General features: G+C 43.6%; 2 protein-coding genes and 1 long non-coding RNA gene across 7 annotated transcripts in view; 1 reads left to right on the top strand and 2 right to left on the bottom strand.

The window, feature by feature from the left end:
- LOC125282005 (ral guanine nucleotide dissociation stimulator-like) overlaps window positions 1-13176 on the bottom strand; it is a 33353-nt gene extending 20177 nt beyond the window's left edge. Inside the window, exons 1-12 of one of the 2 annotated variants that reach the window (XR_007189096.2) lie at window positions 13009-13176; window positions 11610-12327; window positions 8533-8681; window positions 6642-6879; window positions 4070-4232; window positions 3216-3431; window positions 2745-2848; window positions 2168-2237; window positions 1758-1839; window positions 1112-1144; window positions 609-730; window positions 150-416 (exon numbers count right to left, since the gene is read on the bottom strand). The gene's annotated coding sequence lies outside the window, so the exon portion shown is untranslated. Of the gene's footprint in view, window positions 1-149; window positions 417-608; window positions 731-1111; window positions 1840-2167; window positions 2238-2744; window positions 2849-3215; window positions 3432-4069; window positions 4233-6641; window positions 6880-8532; window positions 8682-11609; window positions 12328-13008 lie in introns of those variants that run through there. The other variant, XM_057312935.1, reaches the window with a different exon arrangement.
- The window catches only part of LOC125280908 (dual oxidase 1-like), a 171561-nt gene that overhangs the window by 48612 nt on the left and 95901 nt on the right, over window positions 1-27048 (top strand).
- The window catches only part of LOC125282006 (uncharacterized), a 52910-nt gene continuing 49174 nt past the window's right edge, over window positions 23313-27048 (bottom strand). For 2 of the 4 annotated variants that reach the window (XR_008959637.1, XR_008959639.1), the window contains exon 6: window positions 23410-26947. This is a non-coding gene — a long non-coding RNA (uncharacterized LOC125282006). The other 2 variants (XR_008959636.1, XR_008959638.1) reach the window with 2 other exon arrangements.

Here is a 27048-nt window from a genome sequence, read left to right as displayed (position 1 = left end):
TGGCTAGGGAGAAGGGCTGGCACTTCTCCTTCCTCCCACATACAGTAGCTGATGACTCTGGGAGATTTCCTAGGTCAGGAACGAATATGAGAGTCTGTGCAAGTTTTCCATTACTGCAGGAAGTAAAAGACCCAAACCACACACCGGGCTCTAAAACAAAACAAGGGCTTTAATCTCCTAACATGCAAATCTATCACGGTACTATTTAAAACAACTAAATGGTGCCCCCTACATAAGGAAATAGATGGGGGGAAGGGGTGTGGAGTAAATGGGCGCAAGGATGCAGCTGCTGAGGAATCCCTGCAGGGCCACTGGACACTTGCTCAGCCCTGAGGTTGACTGCGGCCAGTTCTTCTCCTTCTTGAGTGCTGCTGACCAGCTAGGACCGGGGCTCCAGCTGGCAGGACAGGGTGTAGCTAAGGACAGAGGGACACCTGTGAGTTGCCCAGGAGCTTCCATTCAAGAGTCCCTGCCAGTGTTTGCCCACAGCTGGAGTCTGGCGCCCCGGCAACAAGGCCTGAGGCTGCCCAGGGAAGGAGGATCCCAGGAGTGGCCAGCAGAAAGAGTCCACCCCGAACCTCACCGACCCAGCTCCTGATGGGCCTCACCTCTCAGCCTCACTGAGCGGCTCCATAGCCTGGAACCAGGCCCAAAAAGGATCGTCGGGCTCTAGGGTGTAATTCTCGGCAGCCACCTGGAGCAGCATGATGTCCGTCATGACTTGATATTCCTGAGCAGAGAGAGAAGCACAGGATGTATAGGGAGCCTGGGGGGGGGGGGGGCGGGGAGCTGCAGGGTCTGGAGAGGGTTGAGCAGTGGGACCGGGGACCCATCCCAGGTCCTGGCACACATGGCCATCCTCCTCCCTGCAGATTCATCCGGTCTCCACCTGTTCTCAGAGGTGAGTATCATTAGCCCCTCCTCCGGGAAGTCCTCCTGGATGCCATGCTCTGTCCCCATCTCCTAACGGGATGGGACTTGCACTGCTTTCTTCTCAAGGGATCCCAGGAAATGTGAGGTGGAGGGCATGGAGCCAAGCAATGTTCTTCCCAGGGACATCTCTGAGGCCCACTCCCTACCCTTCCCTGCGGGAAGCGCCACATATGCTCACCTTATTTCTTTTCTGGTGGTTGATCTCATTCCCCTGGAATGCAGACAAAGTCCATCAGAATGAGGCCCCTGGTTCTTAGGAGCACTTGATTCCCATCCCTTCTCATGCTGCACCATGGCCAGGACCCGTGAGGGGGCCGTGCATACACAGATAGCGGGCCTGGGATCTAGGCCAGGCTCTGGGGTCCAGAGAAAGGAGGACATGGGGCAGATGGACTGGCTACAGGTCGGGACCCTGCAGCACCACCCTCTCGGAAGACAGTAGGGGAGGCCAAAGCCTCAGGCAGGAAGGGGCTGCTGCGGCTACGGAGGTGCTTGCTGACGTGGAGGGTCCTCACTTCATTCTCCCCCCACGAGCAAACTCACTGGGGGAGGCTGAGGTCCACTCAGACAGACCTCATGCAGCTTTGCCTTCAGGAAGCTCTGCTGCTTCACCAGTCTTCGGCACCGGGAGCCATGTCCTAACTGCAGTCTCGCCTCACTCATCGCTGAGATGGGCAAGAGACCCCGGCCTCACAGGCGCAGCTCTGAGGCTGTAATCAGGGTAGGTTTGCCGAGTCCTGAGAGCTCAGGGCTCATTACGGGGGTGCTCTATTCCCAAAGGTCCAGATTCTGGTCCATCCCCCTCAATCTTCAGGCTCACCCACCTCCAGATAGACCTCCACTGCGGTATCCAACATCAGCAACTTGGTGAGGAAAGTGCCAAGGAAGGGCACAACACCCTGTGTCCTAAGGGGGAGAGTGGGATGAGTCACTGTTCTCTGTTGCCCACAAGGACCCTCCCCTGAAAAAGCTCCAGCCTCCTGGCCCACCCCAGGTGACCACGTGGAGCAGCTGTCGACACAGAGAGAGAGGGTGTCTAGGCTAGGGAGTCTGCTTGGACACCACCTGCTTGCCCCCTCACCGCCAACGGCATCCTCACCTAAGCTGTCACCACATTCATGCCAAAGGCTTCCCCTCCCCAAGGAATGCTTCAGACCATTCCCGACTTCATCCTCGCAGGTCCCTGTTCCCTCCCACCCCTCCTCTCTTTCCAGACCTGCACCTTCCAGGCTACCTTGATGAGCAGGTTCCTGCCCTGTGCGGTGTCCTTGCTGCACAGCTTTTGAAAGATCCTCAATGGCTTCCTGAAGAGAGGCGAGGGAGGCACGATCAATGGACGAATAATGTGGCAGGGTTGAGTGCGAGTGCCTTTTCTTTGAGAACCCCAGAGTGTCAACCTGCCTGGTTGAGGGTTTCTTCTGGGATCCTCTGAGCACTAAGGTCTTTGTAGGACATGGGAGGGAGCTCTCATGTGGCTCGTCCTGGGCCTCCCTTCCCATATTCATTGAGAAACACTGTTTGGGTCAATTTGGGGTTCAAATGGGCAGAGAGCTTACTGGCTGTCAAGGAAACACGTGAAGAGATTTAATGCAGCTCAGCCCCGTGTGGGACATTTGGCAAAACTGATTTCTAAAGCGGGAGGCATGGTGGCCTCTTCACCAGGAAGGCTGAGAGACGCACCCACCAGCCCAGGTCTTGTGGTCGGGGTTTGCCGCCTCCCAGAAGGTCGAAGCTGCCTGAGGGGGAAGAGGACAAGCCTCTGGGAGCTCCCTCGTCCATCCTGGTCCCTCCATGGAGAGAGGCCTACTCACCTGGAAACCTTCCCCCACGTGTTCTCGAGGCGGTGAATGGAGACACTCTGCAGAGCCGAGAGGATGGCATGTAAGGAGGAGTAGTTCCTCAGGGCTTGACAGGCCTGGGGAGGGAAGAGAATGGGCTGTCATGTGGGGAGCCAGCACCTGATTGGCTCTCAAGCTTCAGTCCCCCTCAGGGGAAGGCGCTCCTGCTGGAGGAAGCCGCTGTCCAGGGACCTGCCGGAGGGCACACGTGAGGCCCAGAGGAGGAGGAGGATTTTACCTCACTCCAAGGAAGGAGCCAGGCAGAAACGGAGCATCCCAGCATAGGGCCACGCAAGGCGAGGTCAGCATGCCCCTGGACCAAAGAGCCTAGGGACTGCACAGTCCTAGGGCAAAGACCAGGGCCTTCCACCCTGAGACCTGATCAAGGGAAGAGCAGTGCCTGAGACTCAGGAGAGCACCTCGGCTGGGCTTCCCATTGCATACCTTGGCCATCTTGATCCAGTGCTCCACCACCACGGCCCTGTCCCGGGCTGTCATGCTTGGGTTGCCAAGGCAGGTGGTGATGACACACTTGGCCACACCGTTGAACTGGGCGACAGTGGCCCGGACCGTGGGTGCCAGGTGCTCACTGCCAGGCTTCTTGCACTTGGACCAGACGGAGCCCAGGCACTAATGGGGCAGCAGCTTCTTGAACAGCTCCTAGAGAACAGGCGGACCTTGGTTCACCCAGCCATTTCCCATGCAAGACTTATGTCCTACGTAGGGGTCACAGGTCAGAGCTGGACCTCAGGGAGCGGAGAATCTGGCCTGAGCCTGGGTGGAGACCGTGGATTTCATTCCATTGTTTTTCACTGAGGGAACAGGGTAGAAGGACAACAGCCCCAGGCATGTAAAGCTCCACTTCCCAACAGAAGCAAGGCACTTCAATATCCCCCTCCAGTCCTGCAAACTATGTGCATTATTCTCTTTTTCTGTGTTGGAACAGCGCCACACTAAGATTCACGCTGCTCAACAACATGATGCAGCTGTGCGATTACTGAGAATCTATTTGTTTTAGGCTTCTAACAAAATATCTATTTTCTCTCTTTTGCACATATATCTCACTCAGTAGTGACAGCTCAAGTTCTTTTTCACAATGAATGATTCAGAAATAAGTATCAAAAACAGATTTGAAGAGAACAGAAGAGACAATTAAAAGATACGGAAACATCCTACTTAATAAAAGGCCATGTATTTATGTTCTGAGTCGAATTTTAAAGCTTTTAAAACATTTTATTCCTATAAATCCATCTTAGATAGCAACTGGACCTCACAGAAGCACTTAAATAAACGTTTACCAGTTGTATCCTGGCGAACAATATTTCTTGCTTTCTCAGCTCCCGGTGCCCCAGATGTGGTGGCGCTCCTCGATCGCACTGGCTCGGCCACATCCGGGTGGCTCCGCCAGCTGAGAGAACAGGATCTCCCCACGGTGGCTCCTTTCGGAGAATAGAACACAGCCTGATAAAGGATAAGACAAGAAAAATAATCTAAAGGCTGACTTCCTTATCATTCATTGCACAGCCTGTGTTACTCAGCAGATTTCATAAATCCAACTGTATATAATCGGCAGCTTCTCTTGTTGCAAAATTAGGTACCACTTCTCTGCTTTCCTCTCCTAGAGCTCTGGTCAAGTATTTCAAATGAGTGGTCAAGGATCCAAGAGAAATACAGGAGATAAGAGACCGAGATAGAGATTTCTGCACAGGTAATGTGCTGGTGGCTGCCACCTATGGGTCGTTTTCACACCCAGGTTCCTGAGAGTATATTTTGTTTCCACAAATCCAGTGCTTAGAAGGCAAGTATTTTTATAATGAACATTTGAATTCATTTTTATTTTTAATTTAAAAAAAATTTTTTTAAAATATATTATGTTAGTCACCATACAGCACATCCCTGGTTTTTGATGCAAAGTTCGATGATTCATTAGTTGCGCATAACACCCAGTGCACCATGCAATACATGCCCTCCTTACTACCCATCACCAGCCCATCCCATTCCCCCACCCCCCTCCCCTCTGTAGCCCTCAGTTTGTTTCTCAGAGTTCATAGTCTCTCATGCTTCATTCCCCCTTCTGATCACCCCCCCTTTCTTTATCCCTTTCTTCCCCTACCGATTTTCCTAGTTCTTATGTTCCATAGATGAGAGAAACCATATGATAATTGTCTTTCTCTGCTTGACTTATTTCACTTAGTATTATCTCCTCATAAGCAAGATGATAGATCAATCGGAAATATTTGCCAAAGGCATTAATTACATAATTGAATTCATTCTGTATCATTCCATAAACTGTTTTTCAGATTGTTTACCTTCCTATAAATAAATACAGCCACTCACAGACTGCAGCGAAGATATTATAAGAATCAGTCCATTAATGACATGTTTATATGGTTAAGTAATCACCATAATTGGTTCACACCTCCCCACATCCACATCCTCTGTGGGCCTCTCCCACAATGACCCTGGGCTTCATCACATGACTTGCTTTGCTAGCAAAATGAGCAAGCAGAGATTTGAAATGCGTTGGAAAATCTGGGCTTGCCCTGTTGCTGCTCCTGGAAACCTAAAACCTCACCAAAAAAGCCTGAGCTGGCCTGCTGGGCAATAAAAGGTATGTGGCCAAGTCCCCCCATCACTGCCCCAGCTGACAGCTGGCCAACCCTAGAGCTGCCTAGCTGATTATTTGACAGCCTAGCTGACTACAAACACAGGAGGGAATCCAGCAGAACTCCCAACTGTGTCCAACCCAAACTGCCAACTCATAAAATCATGATTTAAACAACTGGCTGTTCCTTTAAGTCACTATGTTTTGGGGTGATCTGTCACACAGGAAAAGCTGATACAGTCTATAATAAGGCTATTGTTGAGGCTATAGTCTACCCAAAGCAAGCAATGTATACTTTATGCATCTTGGGAGAAGAAACTCCTCCCAAGTTTTAGGACCAAGAAAAGCTATGTATCACCTAAGCTGTCGATGTTCCCCATTTGGAATCTGTGATCCTCTGCTGTAACCCTGTGAAGCTCAGAGTCACATCTAAGCTTGCTCCCCTTCTCCCTCCCTAGCAAGCATACGGGGCTCTCTGGCATGCATTCTGGCATCTTAACCACTCCGGCAACTCCGCTCCCTTTAAATTTGCCCCAGTGTCCTTACCCATTTTATCTATTGTATTATAGGTACTTCTATGAACTGCCTCAAAATCTTTACACAATAAATTGGAGTACAAGGAGATTAATCCCAAGACTGTGTCACAGCCTTCAAACAGTAATGAAGACAAATTGTTGTCCCCAGTAGAAACCACCACTGATGTTTTCCACCTTGATCTGACTCGAGGTCTCAAAACAACTTTTATCTAGAAACAAAAAAAGCCAAAATGACTCCCATCTGAAACACTCAGAATTTTTCTACCTTGCCTAAGCAGGCACTGGAATACGTCTTTCTAGTGTGGTGCCTGGAGCTGGACTTTCCCAGCTTCGATTTCTGGCTTTCCCACTTCTCAGCTAGGTACCTTGAGTGAGCCCATCACCATGGACTCTCTGTACTTCAGTTTCTGTCTGTGATACCTGGATAGTAACTCAGAAGTTACCAAGAGGGCGAAGAGAGAGAATACATACAAGCACGAGCCATTATTATTATTCCTGTTGCTACTACTGCTACTCCCCTTCATCTTCTTTCTTCCTCCACAGCCCCTTCATAAATTCATCATCCTTACTACGAGGACAGAGTGCTATGAAACACCATCCGACACCACCATTAAAAAGACACGGCCTGTATGGTTTATTCCAAAATTCCATGCATTAATTGCCTATATGTATAGACACACTCCGCCTCCATCTCAGACATCTGGTATTACTCTGTAAGAGTAGAAGTACCTTTGTCTCGCTGCTTCTTTTCCTTTTGTTCACTTAGTTTGTCTAGAGGTAGGTTTGTCATCTCAACTCCGTAAGCAGTTCTCGCCAGCACTGCTGTCTAGGAGTCCATGACGTTGGCCCACTCATTTATGAGTTCTTCCCATTCCGTGAGGGAGAACAGCACACCAAGGAAGTCATCCCAGAGCTCTCGAGAAATGTACACACACAGGTTTGCTCGGATCCACGCCACCATGAGCGTCTAAAACCAACGAGCCAACAAGAGAACTGAATCACCCTCATTTGGAAGAAGAATGAGTTTTAACAAAATATTTTAAATTACTAGGAATAAAATGAACTTTAAAATAAAAAGCACTTGATCTTGATTTTCTTTTAGCGTCTCAAAATTTATTTGATCAACTGTAACCAGGATCTGAGCTATGGAGAAATCAGCTATTATCATGAACAAAGCTACTGGTTCAAAATCCTCTGGTGTCTGCAGCTAGTCCTGGCTGTAACTTGGGAGAAGACAAAACTCTCGGTACAACAACTATTCTACTTCTTCTTTTTTTTTTTTTTTTAAGATTTTATTTATTTATTTGACAGAGAGAGAGAGAGAGACAGCCAGCGAGAGAGGGAACACAAGCAGGGGGAGTGGAAGAGGAAGAAGCAGGCTCCCATCAGAGATGCCTGATGCGGGGCTTGATCCCTGAACACCGGGATCACGCCCTGAGCTGAAGGCAGATGCCCAACGACTGATCCACCCAGGCGCCCCTGGAATTTACATCCTAAAATAATCATTTTGATTCCTGTGGTTTCTGTACCAGTGAACTTGCTACCTGATGGGATTCCTTTGGGCCCACCCTCCCTTCATGGGAGAAAGGAAAAGGCTGGACTCCACAGCCCTAGGGGCCCCGGCCAGGTCAGTCCTGCCTCATTTCTATGCTTTCCACCAGGTGCACACAGAGCTTTCCCTTTAGTGCTGACTCAAGGACATCGAGAAAAAGCATCCAGAACACAGGTGTGGTAACAGGGCCCCACTGAGGACTTCCAGGAGGGAAGAGGCCCCCAGAGCTGGTCTGCAGCAGCCCTGAGCACTGAGCACAGAGGCCAAAGCCCACTGACAGCAGGGCTGACCCAGCCAGACCGCCCCAGGGCAGCGATGGGTGGGAGGAACACGTAAAGGACAGGCTGGAGAGGCATTTTACAACCAGAACTGAGGGGCATGAAAAAAGAGGGTTACAGAGTGGCTCTGAGGTCTCCGTTGCTGAGAATGTCTGAAAGCACCTCCTAAGCTGGAGTGATGCGCTAATCATGGGACGGGGGCATGGGAAAAACCCACAGCACTGTGTACTTTCAGGGGTATTATAAACACAGAGACACCAAACAAAAACAAAGGAGAAAAACGAAAACATTTCGCATAAGCACATTTTCATGACGCCACTATATGTTTGACGGTACTATTATTCAGTCATTCTGACAGTCTGTCATTTCAGATAATTGGTTTTCCAAAGTGAATTTAAAGCTTCAAATTGGAAGCAATAAAAATCAGTTAACAGCATTTCAGAGCAATTAACAACCTCTCCTGGGCTTATGAAGAATGATAGAAAACACCAGTTACATTGTTTTTCCACAAAGCAGTCTGATGACAATTTAAAATGGAAAAATCTACTATTAAGTAATATGACTACTTTTCATTCAGTAACATTTTTAAAGCCAATAATAAAAATAAACTATCAAAGTGCTAGATACTTACCTTCTTCATAATTCACAGAAACTGTTACAGAAGATTGATTATCATCTTACTGTTCACTTTGTAAAGCCATCAGTAAGTGGAGGCTTTGATGTTCTAATTATTATGTTGAAAAAGAGAAACTTCTGTTTTACAGTATTAATGAATTTGAAATAAACTTACCATGTCTTTTTATTCATTGTAAGCTCCATTATCATGTGCCTACAAATAATCAAAACAGCTTTACAGGCATCAGCTTGTTCTCTTAAGAGCATGGGAACTTCAGGACATGGTTCCAACAAAAAGACGTTTGTTGCATTTGTCAAAAATACCTTGAAATCAACAAATTTTACATTAAACATATAAATGTAACTAAACACATAAATCTGAACAAATTTTTCTTAAAGATAATGATATTAATTTCCCTCTACTAAACAATCACCTTTGAGTTATTTCAACTAAGGCAAGTGGTACCAACACATACTCAAGATTTTTTAAAATGCTTCTCTTAGAATCACCTGACACACTTGAAAGACCTTTCCTAGAAAAAAAATTATTAATACAAATTAATAGTGCAACTTTAGAAAATTTATGAATCAGAAAAGTTTCTGAAGACTTCTTTTTACATTACCTCAAAAGAAAAGGGGAAAACAGTAAGATAGGATCACTGCTTCTGGGTGAGAAATTTTGGGGTCGGGGACGGGGAGAGGAAGAGGAGCAGTGGTCAGACAGTGGCTGGGAAAAACCATCTGATTGCTGTGGAATCTCCCAGCACATGAACTTTGCAGGTAGGAAGCACGGCCAGCACCACCCAACACGGGCGCAGATCTCTAGTAGCTGTAGGGAGGCAGGAAACCGGCAAGGCCACATGGTCAACAGTACAGAGCTTCCAGGTGCATATACCTTGACTAGGAGAACGATATTAGGCAGTAGGATATAAAACCTAAGTGAATTCTTGAGATAAAAACAGATTTAAAAAAACTTAGATCATCAGCCAACAGCTCTACACTCTACCTCAGACCTTTGGGGTACAAGTTCACTGTCCATTCCTGTCAGGGGTGTTTCAGTAGAAAATTGTGAGACGCACAGATGTGGCCTGTTACGTAGTCATAAGTGACTGCTTAGGGGCACTACAGTAAAGTTACCACTGTGTTACTACTGACACAGACGACACCAGTGACCCTTCAGTTTAGGAGACTGAGTTGTCAGTCTGGTGATGAAGGTGGATGGGTACCATCTACCTAGATCCTATGCCTTCTTAAGTCTCCCTTGTGTTCAGCAGTACAAATTCAAAGGATCTGGGAACAAACAGAATTCTCTGGCTCACCTGGGAATGAAATCTATCAACACAACATCTTAAAATAGATGCACAAACGGACTGAAGAAATTAAAATAAACATGCTCAAAAGTCAAGTGGGTGAATTTAAATATTGACAGCCTCTAAGATTATCTTGTGCAAGATTAAAAAGGTGTCAGGGCCTACTTTTCTAGAAAGAATTACTAAATAAGCACTGTAATAATTGGTAACAGACGATAACAGCAATTGTGAAGACTTTCCTAGATTTCAAGTGGGAAAAAGGAAAACAAAGAACTTTTTGACTAACCAACTCTAGCAGTGGTAGTATAATTTTAGTGGCCATTTTATTTTTTTACTACCCTGACTGAGATCAAGACCTGAGCTGAGAGATCAAGAGTCGGAGGCTTAACCGACTGAGCCACCCAGCTGCCCCTCGCGGCCATGTTTTTGGAAGACGTATGGCATAGACGATCTGCTGCAAGACAGATCTTTCACTCAAGATATTTGGTTTCTTGATGTGAATTGGAAACTTTGCATACTCCCAAGTAAAAGTGAGGAGTCTTCATATATTATATTCTCCGCTCATTTTCTTTTTTAAAAAAGATCAAAATGCCAACTCCATGAATCTTTCTTACTACCATGTCAGTACTGGTTAAGGTAAAAATTAAAAAAAAAATTAATACGTCCAAATTGTACCTCTCAACAGCAACTGGAGAAGAGTACTAGCTTATTCAACCTGTACTTGGCCACTTTTTCCTAATGAACCAAGGAAAGGACCAAAGATACTGGATACAAAGAGAACAAACACAGCTATTAGAATCCAAACTAAACATTTTTGAACACTGTTGTGCTACAATCAAGTGGAAAATATTTTTTCTTGGTTTGGCCAAGTTGATGTAACTCATCCTTTCAGAAAACAAATTAACACTCTCCTGAACCTAGGGAGATACTGGCAGTGGGATGGCTGAGGACGGCATATGGCAATCCACTTGGAGGACAAGGAATACCAAGGGACCCAGGCTAGGGACTCCGGCATACACTTCTCTGGTGAGGGCACAGATTTTCCTAACAACTGGCACCGGAGTTCTTTGAAGCTACTCAAGTAAAATCATCTTCATTTTGTTTCAAGTTGATTTCAAATTATTTGCTGATTTTCACTGAAAAATGAGAAGATTCAATAGTTACGGAGTATTAAACTGCTAATGAACCTGAAAGCAAAAAGGATACCATGACAAGGAATCCTACTGAGAGATGGATGACAAAAGCATGTCATTGAAAATTGGGCAACAGGCAAGCTATGCCTATGCTAGCTCAGGTGGATATGGGGTAGAGGGTGGGCGCCAGGGAGCAGGGGAAAAAGAGGCATTCTGTGTTTTCACTTAGAGACCTAACAACCTTCCACCTAGATGGGAGCCAAGAGGTAATCAATCTCCCAATCCCCATTTTTGAGGTAAAATCCTGAGGTCTGAGAAGATTAAGTGATCAGCCAAAGTTGTTCTTTCCAATGTTCCCAAATGGCACTGGTTCTATTTAAATATTCATACAGATAAAGATTTAAAAAGTAGAGCATTTATCATCAAACAGGCAATTTTTAAGAAGAATATTCTTTATGGGATTATAGAATCACCATGCTTGTCTTGCAAATTAGAGTCCAGATGATGGACTAACTCCCCATATGTGTTCAGGACATGCTTTTTAAGATTTAGATCTCAGTCATTTCACATTCACTGCGTAATAATCCCTCTCAAAAACTGCAACCAGCTCATAGGTATCCTTCGACTAGAAAAGAATCTTTACAAACTGAAGATGAGCGGTCAGGAAGAAAACTCAGAATGAGAACTTAAGAGCTGTTTACTGACAGGTAGATACAAATATCCCCGTACTTTAATGATGCTATCACAATAAACAAAATGTTCAAATGGACTCCAACCAGAGGTCTTTATGTTTCCGGCCAGCCACGTACCTGCAGCATAGCCTGGGCCCTGGCTTTCCCGTTCTTATTTTCTTCTTGCGTCACACATCCTCTGCTCACTGCACTCGTGAAGGAGTATGTTCGTCCCCAACTGGAAGATCGCTTATGACGAGAACCGTCAGATGAGGTCTTTAGAAGATAAAAACCAGTTAACGGAGGGGGAAGAAGTACATGTTCACATATTTAATTCCTTACACTCACCAAAATTCATGAGAATAGAGGTTTTAGAAGGGCGAGTCTTTTTTCCATTTTGTTCACCACCTCCAGCACCTCAAACAGTGCCTAGTGTTTAGTATGTGCTGAAGAAATAAACGCAGGTCCAGTGACTGAATGAGTCTCTAAAACAGACCTTTAAAATGTGTGATAAATTCCATTTGCTTATCTATTCATTTTGACCTCATGACCAGTTATTAAAATGATTTCACCAATATTAAAAAATCAAAAATTATGGAATTAATACAGATATTTAAAAGTGATATGCCTTTGATTACAAATAGTCTTAAATGTTTGTTGTTAATTGCTGCAACACCCACTTTTAGAAATAATTTCTCAGGGGCGCCTGGGTAGCACAGTGCTTAAGCGTCTGCCTTCGGTTCAGGGCGTGATCCCGGTGTTCCGGGATCGAGTCCCACATCGGGCTCCTCTGCTGGGAGTCTGCTTCTTCCTCTCGCACTCCCCTGCTATGTTCCCTCTCTCGCTGGCTGTCTCTCTGTCACATAAATAAATAAAAATCTTAAAAAAAATAATTTCTCAGACTAGTTTCAAAACAGCATGCCAGAAATAGAAATATGACAGATATTTTGTTTCAGGAAGAGATCCCACTGTGTCGTTTTAGGTTTATCCAGCCTCTAGCTTTACCTAACCAGGACGAAAAGTTCCATTCCAGCAGCACTCACTCTGAGGACAGCACCCAGCCCTGATGTGAGGCTTCTTAAGAGAGGAGATAGCACTCATTATTGGGTTAGTCCTTTCGGCTGCTCTGGGCAGGCCACTGCACAAGACAAGACTGCCAAAACATTCTAAATTTAGTTTCTCAAATGCTATTTGTTTAAACATGTCAATACCAATACAGCAGTGACATTTTTAGTCTCATACGCAGACGTGTGAACATACGATGGTTCATAAAACAACTCTGCCGCCACAGTGAATGACGAAGCTGCCATGCACAGCCGGACCTAGCCTGAGGGGAAGGAGGTGACCAATGATCCTGAAGACAGCCCAGAAGCAGCCTCACTGAAGCAGGTCCTCACGGAACTCAGCAACTGGAGAGAAGCAACTACGATAAAAGAGCCCCGCCGGCCTGTGCCCCACTGACTGGCACCCTCGCCCGATCGGGTAGACTTTGCTAAAATACGTGTACTCCCAGCTGAAACAAGCGACAACGTATTACCTCTTTGCTGTCAGTCTCTGAAAATCCTAATTTTTCAGCATCTTGTAGGGCAGCTTCTTTTTTATCTGGTTCTTCCATGAACACAGGTTTGTCCTGGAGGATCCACTTTCTGTACACTGGAACTACCTTCCTTGTTACAGCGATGTCACAGGAAGGCAACAAAAACGCCTAAAATAAAAAGAGAAGACTCCCTTTAACTCCACACCTGCTCAGATCACTGTAACAGACGCATAACAGACATTTCTAATCACCACCACCAAGTTCAGACTTTCCTCTGAAACATACGGAGCCAGATATTTTTGTGCACACCAAACTTGCTGAAGAGAAAAGGTATTTTCAATTGGGCCAGAAAATGTCATGCAATTTAAAAATAACTTTTGTATTCTGAATATTTTTTTCACAAAAATAGCCAACATGCACGCCTACACAGATACTTTAAGTGGCTATATAAACCATAACAGTTATACAACCCAATGAATTAGAAATTGAGTATAAGACAACAGACAGACTACTGCAGCCAGCTGCAGCCAACTGTCACACCTCCGCCTAACTCCATGTGCAGGGATGTCGTGCTGGTGACGGAAGGATTATTTACACCACAGAAGTTGGCAAATGCTAATAATTGGAACCGTTCTTTTTTCTTCCCCTTTGTCTTTCTCTTCCTTCCTTCTTTTTGCGTCCCTCCCTTCCACCTTACCATCCCTTTCTGGGAGCCCACATTCACCAGCATACCAATGAGTCAAGACTGTACTCAGGTGTTCTGTACTCGCTGGTATGCTAGTGAATGCGGCTCGCAGAAAACACATGAAAGAGAGCCTCTGGCCAGCTGTAGCACTGTGCACATTGATGTGAACTTTCTTTTTTCCGATTTCTCACATTTATTTGAGAGAGAGAGAGAGAGCGAGAGCATGTGCCCAGCAGGGGAAGGGCAGTGGATGAGGGAGAGAGCAAGCAGACTCCAGCACTGAGCACAGAGCCTGACATGGCGCTCAATACCATGATGCTGAGATCACTGCCTGAGCCAAAACCAAGAGTCAGACTTTAGCTGACTGAGCCACAGAGCACCCCATGAACTTTTGAACATTACAGACTCTCTTTACACATATGCATGTAAGACTTCTGATTTAATGTAAGATTCCAAACATATAAACAAAACGGTAAAGGAGAAATGTATTTGCCTTTTGAGTATTAGCTCTAAGGAATATTTCTGACTGAGGGGTAAACACAAAGGAGAGGAACTCAATACTACAGAAGTGTTTTCATTCCATAGATGAAAAATTAAGCTGAGGCTCAGAACACATGAGATATTTTCCCAAGGTTACAAAGTAAGTTAGCGATGATTCTAGGTCTTGGAATCTCAAGATTCAGAGATTTCATACTGTCCTTAATGTTCACGCTACAGGATCCAATGACAGGCAGACTTTAGTGTAACAAGGATTCATGCAATATATATATTTCCATTGATGTCACATCAAATTGCAGAATAGAGGAGTCTGTGTTATAACAAGAAGGTAACATATCAATGTAACAAATATTCTGACTTGTATCTCAAGAACAATCAACAAAGACAAAGAAGAATATGACAAAGTACAATGTTGTCCCACTCTAATGTTGTTCCAAATTGTATTACAAATATTTTCACACATACAATAAAGTAGAAATACTTTAAAGTGAATACCATGTACTGCCACCTAGATTCTACCATTAGCATTTGCTAGATTTTCTTACCACATACCTATCAACCCACCTCTATTTATCCTTCTTTCAACCCATTTTATTTTTGATGCATTGCAAAGAAATCTGCAAACATCAGTACATTTCACCCCTAAACATTTCAACATGCATATCACTTCCTTAGAGTTCAAAATTTCTTTATGGTACTTTACATAAAATTTATAAATCAGGAAATGCACAAATGTTAAGTGAACCATGTGATGAGTTTGGACAAATGTAGACAATGAGGTAATCCAAATCCAAAATCAAAGGTATATCATGTTATCCTCCTCGTAAGAAGCAAAGAGAAATGTTCTCTGTAGGAAAATAAGGTCACAGTAAAACCCAAATGATTTGTACAAACTGTCTGGTTAATATGATATGTAGCATATTCATTAAAAATCAGAAATATGAGAAAAGAAGTCAACATTAACAACACCACAATAAAAACCAGACAATACTTTAAAGACATAGGAGATCAGGATAAAGAAAGTTTCAAAAAGAAATGGAAATGGAATTGAAAAATAAAATAACCAAAATGAAAAACTCAGTGGGTATGGATTGACAACAGAATGGACATAGCTGAAAACAGGATGAAAACACCAAAGGAAACACCCAGAGTGAAGCATGGTGAGACGAAAGGACGGCTAACTCAGAAAGGAAGGCAAGAGAAAGAACACAATGAAAAGCTGCTCCTATACTTGGCTGCAGAGGCACAAGGAAAGAAGATTAGCAAAAGAGGGCAGAAATGATATTTGAGGAGAGAATGCCCGAGAATTTTGCCAAAATTGGTAAAAGATGTCAATCCACAGACTCAAGAATCACAAACAAGCAGGGTAAATACAGAGTACCTTACAGTAAAAGTGCTGAAAACCAAGAACAATCAGAAAATCTTACAAGCTTCTAGAGGAAAAAAGAGACATTTCCTCCAAAGGAGCAACCACGTGACCTCACATGACTTCTCAAAGACAATGCAACAAATATTCAATGTGCAAAGAGAGAACAGCTGCCCGGGTAGAATTCAATATCCAGAAAAACTGCACTTCCAAACCAAAAGCAAAATAGAGAAATTTTCAGATACAGAAATGAGAAAAACTTTTACCAGGAGATCTGACCTAAGGGAAATACTAAAAGTTATTCTTTAGGCAGAAGGAAAATAATTCTGGATCAGAGATTTAGGAAGAGATGAAAGTGCAATAAACAGGTAATTAGTTGGATAACTCTAATTGGATAAAATATATATATGAATATATATATAAAAGAATAAAACCGGGTAAAATAATAAATATGAAAGAGATAATATATGTGTACACATATAAATAATATATTCATAATATGGAATTCAAATACAGATGGTCCTCAACTTAGGACAGTTCAACTCAGAAGTTTTCAACGTTATGACAGTGCGAAAGTCACGCATAGTCAGTAGAAACTGTACTTTGAATTTTGATCTTTTCCTGGGCTAGGGATATGTAGTATGACACTCTCTTGTGGCGCTGGGCGGTGGCAGTGGCTACAGCTCTCAGTCAGCCCTGGGATCGCAAGGATAAACACCTGATACACTTACTACCGTTTTGTACCCATATAACCATTCTCTTTTTCACTTCTAGTATGGTATCCAATAAATTCCATGAGATATTTAACACTTTATTATAAGCTAGGCTTTGTGTTAGATGAGATCGCCCAACTTGTAGGCTAAAGTAAATGTTCTGAGCATGCTCAGGGTCGGTGAGGCTTAGCTATGATGTTCGGTAGGGTAGGTGTATTAAATGCATTTCTGACTTACTCTATTTTCAACTTCTGATGGCTTTATCGGGACAGAACTGCATTGTGAGTTGAGGCAAATCTGTACATAGCAGGGGCATATGAACTGAGAAGGAATAAATGGAACTGGAGTGCATACTTACAGGGTAAAAGTTGAAATTAATGCTAGATTTTAAGTTAGGGATGCAAACAATAAAATATTACAAATGAGTGTAAAAACACTAAGCTTGAAGAGAAAAACGGGATGCTAAAAACAACCAGCCTGAGAGAATTCAATACAATCAGCAATACAATTAGAGAGCAGAAAGTAAGATAGTGAACTTATACACCATTACAGTAGTTGTTATGTCAACTGTAAAGGGAACAATGCTCCAATCAAAAGATAGAAATTATAAGGTTCGATTTTAATAAGTATTAAAAGACCATTTGCCATTTATAAGGGGACGCCAAAAACATCCGGATGTAGAGAGGTTGAAAGTAAAAAGAGAGAGATACACCATGCAAACACTAACCAAAAGAAAACTGGTAGAGCTATATTAAGAATAGGCAAGACTGACTTTGAGGCCAAAAAGGAAAAAAAAGTATTAATAAAGAGAAAAAATTCTTCCTGATGAAAGAATCAGTTCAAAGAAACATATGACATTTGTGAATCCATACTGAAACTAATAATTTTGCCTCAAATATATATGTGTGTGTGTGTGTGTGTGTGTGTGTATAGCAAATACTGATAGACTTTGAAAAAAAATAGACCAATCCACAGTTATAGTAGGATATTCTCAGTAACTTGCAGAACAGCAGATCAAAAAAATAAGGATAGAGAAGAATGGAACACACGCTTCCTACCTTCTCACCGTATTCTCCATGTCTCGACCTCTCGTATTTTTCATCTTTGTCTCTCTGGGGGACAGTTGGGATAATTTCTTCAGGTCTGTCATTCTGTTTATTCAGTCCTCAGCTGTACCTAACCTGCTACTAAACTCACCCACTAAGGTTTTCCTTTACTATTTCAATTATTACTTTTTTTTTTCATCTCTAGGAGTTCTATTTCCTTATTATTCAAATCTGCTTAGTCGTTTGTTATAATTTCTTGTTTCCTGGAAACATTTCCAAGTTGTCTTTTATTACTTTAAACATGTTGAAGGTATTCATACTGAAAATTCTAGGAAAGTTTTGACTTGAAAATTCCTAATTGGAAGAAAGGGTGATCTGAAATTATTATACCCAGTTAAACTGTTTTTCATGTGGAAAAGCAAAAGGGAAACATTCCTCATCACAAACGAACTCAGGGACTAGAGCCTCAAGACACCTTCTTGAAAACACCCACTCAATGACAAAACAAGGCCATCCAAGAAGTGCATCAAAGCAAGCATGTTAGGACTCAGGACACCAGGAGGAGAGTGTAGCTAAATTCAGAACCAAGACTGAACAACTCTGCACATCAGAATTCCAAAACTGACTGCAAATAATAGTAAATTCAGGCTCACAATTGATAATATAATGAAATAAGTGGATGGGAACAGGAGGCTGAAGAAAATACCAGGCTGATAATTTCTTCAGATTTCTTAAGAAATCAATAAGTGCTATCTAAAATTACACCACGGGGATAAAAACTGATGCCACCACCTTAATGTGATTTTAATCTTCTCATTATAGATAAATATTTTGGTAATTAATATTTCTTGTGTTAAAGGAAATGTTTATTTGAATTTCTACAATTCTGTTTCTCTTTATTTTTTCTGCTGTCAAATTCAAATAAAATAAAATTCAGAGCTCTTCATTAAAAACGCACAAAAGCATCATTAAGAATTAAGATTCCATTGTCATAAAGTTACCTGTCAATCCTTCACCCCCACCCCGGTGCCTCCACATACCCTCCCATTGTCTCTGCCTTTACCTCAGTCAACCTCTGTCTGGTTTTACCTTCACCCATCCATGGCTGGCTGCCTGCGTGTCCATCTTTTTTTTTTTTTAAAGATTTTATTTATTTATTTGACAGAGAGAGACAGCCAGTGAGAGAGGGAACACAAGCAGGGGGAGTGGGAGAGGAAGAAGCAGGCTCATAGCAGAGGAGCCTGATGTGGGGCTCGATCCCATAATGTCGGGATCACGCCCTGAGCTGAAGGCAGACGCTTAACCGCTGTGCCACCCAGGCGCCCCTGTCCATCTTTAACTGCCTGCCAAATTCTCTGTCTGCCTGTCTGTCTGCACCTACGCACCTGTCCATCTACACCTCCCTGCTCACTTCCACCTCTGCCAGCTGGCCTGTCTACACCTACCTGTCTCATCTTCTATGCCTGCCTGCCAGTTTGTTTATGTCCATCAGCTCCTCTGTAAGCCTTCCTGTCTGTCTGCCAGGCTGCTCTCTGTTTATATCCTGCCTTACCCATCTCCTCTCTGCCAGGCTCTTATTTGCTTCTCTAGCTAGCCAGGCCAGCAGTCAAATAGACACATGCAGGAATACCTGGAATGATACTCTACAAACATCAACAGGGGTTGCTTAATGGCAGTATTTTGAGTGATTGGCTTGGGACTCTATTTGTCTAATGAATATTCACTTTTTTAAAAATAAAGTTATTTTTTAAAACAAAACCAACACCAACAAAACAACATAATCGACAAATAACCTTTAGAGCAGTGCTTTGAACTTTTCAGACCCATTACCTAAGTAAGACATTTTACAGAAGCATATATGCATTTGGATAATAAATGTTGTTTTAGAAGGTTTACAAAGAAATACTAATCCTTAGAATATGCAGGGTACTCTGAAATGTTTCAGTCCATCCTATTCTCTTCTATTCCATTATTTTAAAACAATACTGGCCTTTTTTTTAAAGATTGTATTTATTCATCTGGGAGAGAGAGACAGAGCACAAGCAGGGGGAGAGAGAGAGAGGGAGAAGCAGACTCCTCGCTGAGCTGGGAGCCCAGTGTGGGGCTTGATCCCAGGACCTGGAGATCATGACCTGAGCTGAAGGCAGACGCTTACCCATCTGAGCCACCCAAACGCCCCAAAAGACTGGCTTTTGATAAGTGATTTCATGACCTACAAATGGTCACAACAGGTAAGAAAAACACTGGTAAGAAGACAAGTTTCCAGCGGAGTGACCCCGAGACCAGAACTGCCCCACCTGAAGCTTCTACCACTCACTGTTAGCCTGCCTGCTGGGGGCAGCAGTAAACTGAGGCTGCCCTGAGCACCACTGAACCTCATCTCCCCTCATTTACCATCTATTTCCACTGCCTGCAACCTACCGAACCATCCAGGCCAAGGAGACTTGCACAGTTAGCCCCTGTCACGAGCCTCTCTGCGCTCGGGGCCCCTTGTCAGCATTTATTTCGACACCACACCCATGGACATCTGACCTTCTTCCATCATGCACTGTTCTCTGGTGCATACACACACATCTTACCTCCTTCACTGAGAACACGAGCTTCCTGAATGTACATTTTAAACTTTAATGGCCTTTAGGCCTAAATATTAAATAGTCAATGAACACTTTAAAATTGAAAATGAAATCACTAGGAAACAAGTCACATTTTGCCATCCTGAAAAGAACAATACAGAGAAAGACAATTATCATATGGTTTCACTCATTTATGGAACATAAGAAACAGGAAGATCCGTAGGAGAAGAAAGGGAAGGTAAACAGAAGAGGGAATGAAACATGAGAGACTATGGACTCTGGGAAACAAACTGAGGACTTCAAAGGGGAGGGGGATGGGGGAATGGGATAGGTTGGTAATGGGTATTAAGGAGGGCACGTATTGCATAGTGCACTGGGTGTTATACGCAAGTAATGAATCATGGAACTTTACATCAAAAACTAGGGATGTACTGTATGGTGACTAACATAATAGAATAAAAAAAATATTATTAATTAAAAAAAAAAAGAACAGACAAAAAAATCCCGCCCCCCCAAAAAAGAATAATACATCATTGACCTCAAGAGGGCAATAGAATGCAATGTTAAAACCCACGCCCCTTCAAGAATCTCTACTTAGTATTTTCACATGCACAACCCTTACATTTTAAATTTCACATACATGCTTTCAAATTAGATTTGATGAAGAATAATGAGAAGGTGTAAATAAAATGTTTTTTGGCTTCACGGCACAAAGATGTCTCAGAAGTTCGGTCATAAGTAGTCTGCAGTTACCTACTTGGCCCAAGCTACTTCTGAACTGAATTTAGATTGGAGTGAGGACTAAATGGCATGCAGAATTTAGAGCACCCTCTGCCAGCGGTGCAATGTCAATAATGGATGCAGACAAAACTTTCCATATAGTAAATTAACAGTTTACACAATAAAGGTAAAACCACATCAGTTTAGCATTATCTCGTGTGCAAAATTTACAAGCTTTGTCAATCATATCTAGTCTTATAGTAAGCACTGGCATCCAAGAGCTTAAAACATTGCTACAGATCAGGGCCTGCAAAGTATGGCCTGTCATCCAAATCCAGCCTGCCAAGTGACTTTCCTAAATAAAGTTCCCCGGGAACGCAGCCACGCTTCTTCGTTATGTGTTGTCCATGTCTCCTTTCTCACTACAAAGACAGAGCTAAATAGCTGTAACAGAGTCCGTGTGATCAACAAAGCCTGAAATACTATGATCTAGTCCTTTACTCTATAAAGAATATGACCTCTATCCTAAATTATATGACCTTGCTGACTTCAACTCAAATTAAATGGTTACCAAGTACCTTCCGTGGGTACAACAGGAACGCAACAGGGCAACGTTAATGGACAGACTAGGGTAGATTTTTAAGTCCTGGACTATTATGATAAAACAATGTTTTGTCAGCATGACATATACAGTATAGGCTAGAAAGGGATGACACAGCAGGTGCGGGGCTCCAGGGAGCATGCTGCTAACCACGGCCAAAGGAAAAGGAGGGAGCAGGAGTGCGAAAGCCCCCTGCATGGCTTGTCCAGGGATGGCTCACTGGAGGAGCTGGAGACGAGAAGCACGGGAGGGCTGAAATTAATACGCACACAAGAACACAAGCCCCGTTAAACAAGTGGTCAAGTCATGAGGAGAAGCTGATGTTAGGGAAGAAAATAAGCTCAGCTCTGGCCTCGTCATCATTAAGACACCACTAGAATGTCAGACAAGGTCACCAGGGGGCATTTTAAAAGGCAAGTGTGCAAACAAGAAGCAAGGTCCAGACAAAAAGCTTGAGTGAGAGTCTCACGCCAAATGGCTGCTGGCTCCGAGCCCGAAGGAGGCAAGCGTGGAGTTACAGCAGAAGAGGCTCAAGCCCAGAACTTGGTCAATTCTTGGAATCTGGGGTCAAAGAAAACAGGGGCAAAGAAATGAGACAGAGAAGACACAGTCAGGGAGTGAGAATATTACACTAATATTTTCTTAAGTCCAACCTTTTTATTCACTAAAATACAAAATACGTGAACACCTCCAGATTGCTGTGGATTACACTGGGACTTTCATTGTTGGTTGATTTTTCCTTAATGACAGTCTCAGAAGTGAAAGGGTTCATCGCTATCTAGAAGTCTTGCCCCTCCTCGGAAAGCTCTTCATACTGCGCATGTACCGGTCACGTGTGTGCACAGGGCTCCTCCCCTTCTCCCCACGGATCACAGGTCTGCCATTCAGGGGCCTCACCTTCTGTGCGTGTGCCCAGACTCAACAGCTAGTCCCCATCACATGCACACACCCACAAAAGAGCCAGGCTCTGTCTCCCAGGGCACCGGTACCAAGATGCAGGTGGCCAGTGGCTCCAGCCCACACCACAGGTCTGCTGTTTTCTCCGCTGCACCACGGGTTCTGTTTCCTCTGTCAGAGTTTCTCCACAGCAGCACGACTAACATTTGAGGCCTGATGTTTCCTGTCGTGGGCTAGTGCAGGCCCTGTCCTATGCCTGTAGGATAATCACTGGCTACTACCCACTAGATGCCAGCAGCATTGCCCTCTCTCCAGTTGTGATGACCAAAAATGTCTCCGGACAATGCCCCTGGGGGGGCAGAGCCAGCCCCGGTTGTAGCTCAGGGCTGCTAATCATTGCCCGGCCTCTGGTCTCTCTCTGCCATCTTCTTCCGCACTTGCACCTGCTTTCTTGTTTGTACTTCCCCTCCCTTTTCACTCACCACAGTGGCCACCACCAGGGTGCTATACCAGCGTCATCCCTTGCTTTCCCCTTATTCCCCTCCCCACCCAACTTTTTCCTCTTACGTCATAAATACTTCAATCACACGTTCATGCCATGCGTGTTTGCAGGGAAAGTACAACCATCTGCAGAGCCTCCACAGAGCTCCCTCTGGCCCTTGGGACAACACCAGCCTGGGGCTCCTCTTTGCCATGTTCATTGGTTGATGAGTATTCGGCAAGAGCTTTCTTCCCACCTACCTCTGGGTTTCAAGTTTCTTACCGACACGTGAGGGTATTTTTGGAATGATTTGCTCAGATATAGAATTTCCCCTCCACATGTAGGAATTTTACAAAAACAAAATCTTAAAGAATCATACACAAAATCACAACACTCCACATGACAAATTAAAAGCAGGATTAGAGGGATCATTATTCAGTCCAGTAATGTAGCCCAACTCATCAGTAGTATTTCTTGCAGGACTATGCGCAAAAGAACAAGAACAAGTCTCTTCAATTTCATGAACTTATCACACACACACACACACACACACACACACACACACACACACACAGACACACACTAACCTGATGAAAGACTTCGTTCACAAAGGTGACATAACCTCGCGTTGACAAGAGAATCCGCTGCACCATTTCATACACGGGGCGGTGCTCTTCCTCAATGCTACAATGGCTGGAGTTGCTGAGTCTTCGGTCAGACAAGGTGCTGCTGTTGGAATGGTTTTTCTCCGGCTCTGCAGGCCGCCGCCATCCAGCTCTGCCACCATCTCTTGCCCCACGCCACCACCAACGGTCTGGAAGAAAGCCATTACCACTTCTTTGTCTTTTTTTTAATAATAATATTTTTTATTATATTATGTTAGTCACCATACAGTACATCCCTAGTTTTTGATGCAAAGTTCCATGACACATTACTTGCGTAAAACACCCAGTGTACCATGCAATACGTGCCTCCTTAATGCCCATCACCAGCCTATCCCATTCCCCTCCTCCCCAAGCCCTCGGTTTGTTTCCCAGAGTCCATAGTCTCTCATGGTTCATTCCTTTTGTTTATCCCCCTTTCTTTTTCCCTTTCTTCTCCTACCAATCTTCCTACTTCTTATGTTCCACAAATGAGTGAAACCATATGACAATTATCTCTCTCTGCTTGACTTATTTCACTTAGCATTATCTCTTTCAGTCCCGTCCATGTTGCTGCAAAATTTATGTAATCATTCTTTTTGATGGCTGAGTAATATTCCATTGTATATATGGACCACATCTTCTTAATCTGTTGAAGGGCATTTGGCTCCTTCTATGATTTAGCTATTGTGGACAATGCTGCTATGAACATTGGGGTGCATATGGCCCTTCTCTTCACTATGTCTGTATCTTTGGGGTAAATACCCAGTAGTGAAATGGCTGGATCAAAGGGTAGCTCAATTTTTAACTTTTTATGGGACCTCCACACTGTTTTCCAAAGTGCCTGTACCAACTTGCATTTGCACCAACAATGTAGGAGGGATCCCCTTTCTCCACATCCTCTCCAACATTTGTGGTTTCCTCCCTTGTCAATTTTTGCCATTCTAACTGGCATAAGGTGGTATCCCAGTGTGGTTTTGATTTAAATTTCCCTGATGGCTAATGATGTTGAACCTTTTTTCATGTGTCTGTTAGCCATTTGTATGTCCTCATTGGAAAAGTGTCTCTTCATATCTTCTGCCCATTTTTTGATTTGTTTGTTTCTTGCGTATTGAGTTTGAGAAGTTCTTTGTAGATCTTGGCTACCAGTCTTTGATCTGTAGTGTCATTTGCAAATATCTTCTCCCATTCCGTGGGCTGCCTCTTAGTTTTTTTTTTTTTAAGATTTTATTTATTTATTCGACAGAGATAGAGACAGCCAGTGAGAGAGGTAATACAAGCAGGGGGAGTGGGAGAGGAAGAAGCAGGCTCACAGCAGAAGAGCCTGATGTGGGGCTCGATCCCATAACGCCGGGATCACGCCCTGAGCCGAAGGCAGACGCTTAACCGCTGTGCCACCCAGGCGCCCCTGCCTCTTAGTTTTTTTGACTGTTTCCGTGGCTGTGCAGATTCACTTTTTCTAACTGCTCATTCCATGAAATACAATTTCAGGAAACCCACAGCCCATGAATCATTATTGAATGGTGCACTGAGACTTAATAAAAGTATAACTAAGTGTTATCATACAAATAAATACAAATATCATACACAAAACTGAACCATCTCAAACTTTCTTTTTCATTCCCAAATGGGCTTTGACGGGTTTTAACGTCAATTAATATGCTGATAGAACTGCTAAAAAATGGTCACTGCTGAAATTTTAAAATCACCACTCTGCTTTCTCTAATGTATGTTGAAGTACTTTTATCTCATACAAAAATGAATTACTAAGGACTAAAGAATACTTCACAGAACACATTTTCAGCTGAAGTGATGCACCAAGAATGTACAGTTTGTTCAGGTTTATGCTGTTGCTGTCAAAAGTATATGGGATGTAAGAGCCACTGTCCTTCCGTTCTCCCATGAATATTTGTTATACCAGATTCTCCAAGTGCTAAGAAAACCTAGTCTAGAAGATGCACTAATTCATCTCCTCCCTGGTGAAAAATTAAAGGTATTAGTAGATCCCGAAGCAAATTCACTTTGGGAAAACACACACACACACACACACACACACACCCTCAAACAGACCTTCAATACAATAATAAGGGCAAAAGTATAAACTCCATTTGGAAACAGCACTTAAAATATTGTTTTGAAGGGCTTTTACAAGAACAGTATATTCTTTGAAAAGAGATTTCGGATCAACTGTTTCACTAATATTCACTTTACATAGGCAAAATTATATTAAATTTCAAATTCCAAACAAAAACTTTCAGGAGACAAATGAAATTATATGTGCTTTTATTCCTGCAACTCTGTCTCCAGAATCTTATTCAATTGTTTAAATTGCTGCTTTTTCTCATGTACAATGCAAATGAAGAGAGAAACACAGGAGACACATGTGAGATGAGGCGGGAAACACAGCTGCGAGGCACAAACAGGAGTACAGGAGGCAGCTGATTAGCTGAATAATGACCCCCCCCCCAAAGATGTCCATGCCCTAATCCCCAGAACCTTTGAGTATCTTACCTTACCCGGCAAATGGGATTTAGAAGGTGTGATTAAATTCAGGTGTGAGAGGGAGCGATTATCCTGGATCATCTGGGTGGCCCCAATGTAATCATGAGTATCCATAAGGAGACAGGAGGATCAGACACAAGGCCATGGGAAGATGGAAACAGAGGGAGAAAAGGTGATATGATGAAGGGCCACAAGCCAGGGAATGCAGGAAGCCTCTAGAAGCTGGACAAGGCAAGAAAATGGATTCTCCTCGAGAGCCTCCAGAAGGCAGAGCCGCACACCTGCCAACACCTTGATTTTACCACACCGAGACTGATTTTGAACTTCTGACTTCCAGAGCTGCAAGGTCATAAAATGTATTGTTTCAAGCCACTGAAAGTTTGTCATTTGCTGCAATGGCACTAGAAGACTACTATAACAACTCACTGTGAGGCCTACAGAGAGTCTATACGATGGCGGTGACCATTTCTAGGTACAGCCATCTGCAACATGTGGCAGTGCTGGGCTGGACAGTTGTCTGCCAGAATCCACTCCCCCTCCTTAATGGAACCCCAGGGCTCTGTGTGCTTCCTCCCCTGCAGCCCAGGTGACTCACAGGAAGCTGGCCCCATCCACAGGACCAGGGAACGGTTCTGTTTCGTGGGCCATTCACATAGCCAGCTTCGAATCAGTCAGCGCCTTGTTACTGTGCCAGGAGAGACAAATAAACTAGGTTGTCCCACTCAGACAAAAGGTAAGAGCTTTACAGAAATATCTGGGTTGTCTCTGAACACGAACAAGGAAGGCAGTGCCCCTGATGCTGGCCGCCGTCTTACAATCAGCAGGGAGTGGAAGACAACCCTGCCAGAGGGAAAGGGCAGAGTAGGGAAAACTGTACAGAATCATGGAGAGAGTGTGAATAACCCACATTCTCTGCCAGCCCTGCCATGAGCTGCTTCTATAGGAGATTAAAATACTTCTTTTTTACCTTTAAGACACTTTGAGTTATGGAGTCTTCTTCTGTTAGGATGATACAACCATCCAAACTCATTCGGGGGTCAGACCTTTAGGACACTAAGAAAGCCAGATAATAAAAGTAGATGACTCACAAGTGTGAATGACCAACGAAGGAAAAAAACTGGAACCTTGAATCCGTGGTTAATCTGCTATTCTTGCTACTTTTCATCATCCAAATGTATTCTTCAAGAACGAGAAACTTATTTTCAGTGATGGTTTTCTGAAATTTTGAAACCAGGTAGGAAAAAGTCACAGCCTTTAAACAGACTACTTTGAATTGACTTAACAATCACACAAGATATAATGTAAAATTTATCAAAG

Source organism: Ursus arctos, unplaced genomic scaffold, assembly GCF_023065955.2.
Source record: "Ursus arctos isolate Adak ecotype North America unplaced genomic scaffold, UrsArc2.0 scaffold_16, whole genome shotgun sequence".
Classification (NCBI taxonomy): Eukaryota; Metazoa; Chordata; class Mammalia; order Carnivora; family Ursidae; genus Ursus; species Ursus arctos.
The sequence above is the reverse complement of the archived record's forward strand: the minus strand, read 5'-3'. Positions and strand labels throughout refer to the sequence as shown.